At 30.0% G+C, this 3,007-nt stretch overlaps 1 long non-coding RNA gene across 1 annotated transcript; it reads left to right on the top strand.

The window, feature by feature from the left end:
* Positions 1 to 1,654: 1,654 nt before the first annotated feature.
* Positions 1,655 to 2,363, top strand: LOC115885672. Its single transcript, XR_004050776.1, has 3 exons — positions 1,655 to 1,987; positions 2,066 to 2,223; positions 2,337 to 2,363. It is a non-coding gene; the product is annotated as an uncharacterized LOC115885672 (long non-coding RNA).
* The last annotated feature ends 644 nt before the right edge of the window (positions 2,364 to 3,007 follow it).

Genomic DNA, 3,007 nt, shown 5'->3' with positions numbered 1-3,007 from the left:
TAAAACAGAATAGTACCGAAAGTTAAAAATTATAAAATAAGTGTGCTCATGTTATGTTGTAGCCATATTATAATTCTGAAGGTCGGTGTTATAATAGCCATCAATACTAGTGTAGATAATTTAACGTACTAATTGGGTTTTTGTCTTCTAATTGGAATCGGATAAAATGTAACTCGTTTTTTTGTAAGGTTCCAATTATAATTGATTATTTATGATAGTTTAAATGACCGTAAATTGACGGATTCCTCATCAATATATGTATGGACTTGCACCGTTAACATTATTCAAATTAGATCATTATTTGTTTAACAATATTATAATTAGTTATTGATTTTTTTTTTCGTAGTTTTTTTGTATGTATCACATAATAAATATTTTGGCTTATAAGAATATGTTAGTAATAAATAATAGTTTGGAATTCAGCATGGATATATAAAAAAATGATTTTTATATTTTTTTATATAGATCAATCAACAAGGATTGAAATGGTTGGTAATACTGTGTTAGAGGATTTTAAAATTAGCGACTGGTGCTAAAACAAATAATCAATCCAAATTTTTTTAGCAAATTATGTCAATTCATTAAGTTTGAGTTTTTTTACCTTCTTGAAAATTTACAAGTTTTGACTTTGTTATTTGTAAAATCGGCATATTATTTAATGTAAAAATTACTATTTTTTAATACAACTATACAGTATGTCCCCGGATTGTGTATACAAGAGGAAACACTTTTTTTATTATTGAAATTTCGAGAAAAATGCATTCTTCAAAAAAAATTGCTTCTTCTATAATAGTTTGGTTTCGTTTGGTTTGGCATAAACGGGATTTTATGCTTTTCCAAATTTTTCCAAATTCTTAAACATTTTAAAACAGCAAAAAATATGACGTTAATTAAAATTCTATCAATTACAATCTATCAAACAATGAAGACGAAATTAAATTGCTACATAAACGCGGTATGTAATTTAAAAAAAGTGTAAGCGCGATTACCATTTAACTTCACAAAATAATGTAATTTTACCAAATTGTTTAGAGATCATCATCATCATCATCAACCAGCCACTAAAGTTCACAGCTGGACGTAGTTCTGTCTCTCTCGTTTGCTTCCGTAACTCCCTATCTTGAGCTATTTGCATCCAGTTGCACCCCCCCCGTACTTTGATATTCGGTACTTTGTCTCTCACAGATAGCCCCATTATTGATCTTTCCATTGCTTTTTACGTTATTCTGGTTATGCTTACTGTTTTCTTGGTTAATGTTATACATTAGAACAGGTAGTACACATTGATTGAATATCTTTCTCTTCAAACATACCGGAAGTGCCCCTTTGAAAATGTAGAGATATTTTTTGTAGAAAAATTGTTTGAAAATGTAGAAAATGTTTAGAGATATTTAATGATTATTACCAAACAATGCGATTACGAAGAAGTAGAAAAAAGACTCAAACTCTCGGTCTAAGCGTTTATATTAAGTTAAACAGTGACACGTGTTTCGCTCATACGAGCATCATCAGACAAACACAATTAAAGTTGACTTTGAGTCTTTTTTCTACTTCTTCGTAATTTAAACCAGGTCTCTTTGAGAAGTATGGACGCCTTCTTTAAACAATTGATCATTCCAGAATGGCGCGAGGGCAAGCAGAATCGATTGGCTTCATTTAAAATACACGCTTTGGATTGTAAACATCGTAATTTATCGAGATTTTTTGGGACTTTTGTTAATTTTGAATAATACTTTGATCAGTTATAAGTTATAATGCCTTCATTTTGTTGTGTTGTTAACTGCGCGATGCGAGGAGAAAGGGATAAAGTATCGTTTTTTCTATTCCCGGCTGTTTTAAAGAATAGAGGAGAAAACATTCAGGCTCTATCAGAAAAAAGGCGAAATAGTGGGGTAAAGGCTTTAAAACGAGGCCCCTTATCTGAACAACAGCTTAAAACTTGGAGAATTTGCTCAAGACACTTTATAGAAGGTGAATAATAATACAAGTAGGTATCTAATATGTATTATTTGTTTCTGTAAGTGTACCAATAACAAAATCAAAAATAAGTATTCATTACTTTTAGGATCACCAGCTGAACTTGAAAACAAACTTCATCCAGACTGGATTCCAAGCCACAACATGGGATATGTTTCCAGCACCAAGCCCAGTAAATTAGCGGTATCAAGACACGATAGAGTTGTGAAGCGAAAGAAGCTTATTCATGAGAGTTATGATAAAGAGGTGAGTGTTTCACTAACTACTGGGTAAAATTATTATTAATTATCATTTTCCTGCATTGTTTTTTATAGGATAGGTAACTTCATTTAGTATTAAATATTCTCATGTATTTTTAGGTTCAAGCTGAAGTCCAGGTATAACCCGCTGAACACCCGTGTGGAACGATTCAAGAACCTGAACAGCATAAACAATGAACAATTATGTGGACTATTTAATGATTTAAGATTTTGCAATAGTCAGATTTATTCGTTGAAGGCAAAGCTAGAGCTACTAGATTTGAATGAAGAATCCTTAAAAATAATAATTCAAAAACAAAGTATTTTACAGGGTTTGAAAATACAGGTATGCTTTTCATTATACATGATGCTGTTTTTTTGTAGGCCATGCAGTGTTTACTCTTTTACTCTTCAATCTTAATGTAAGCTGTAATTGACTCTAATATTAGTAAATGTTAATTTAATTAGATGTTACTTGTTACCAATAAATTGAGTGTCATTAACAAAAACTTCTTAAATATAGATTTTTTATTTTCTGCATAAAATAGTTTTCTTTAAACATTTTTTTTATTTAAACAAATATATAAACATGTTCCATTTTTAAAGTGGTTCATATTTAAAAGAGGTGGGATGGCTTAAAGTCAAATAACCAACACTTCAATAATTTTAATGATAAATTTTATATTTTTTATGGAAATGGAACAAATTCATTTGTTTAAATAATGCCAGTCAGGCAGATATTGTTCAAAAATACACAAAGTTTGGTTTGGTAGCAGTGAATATGGGTCGAT

The sequence above is a fragment of the Sitophilus oryzae genome, unplaced genomic scaffold, assembly GCF_002938485.1.
Source record: "Sitophilus oryzae breed Bouriz unplaced genomic scaffold, Soryzae_2.0 scaffold_41_pilon_pilon, whole genome shotgun sequence".
NCBI lineage: Eukaryota > Metazoa > Arthropoda > Insecta > Coleoptera > Curculionidae > Sitophilus > Sitophilus oryzae.
Note: the sequence above shows the minus strand (reverse complement) of the source record. Positions and strands in the feature narration are given on the sequence as shown.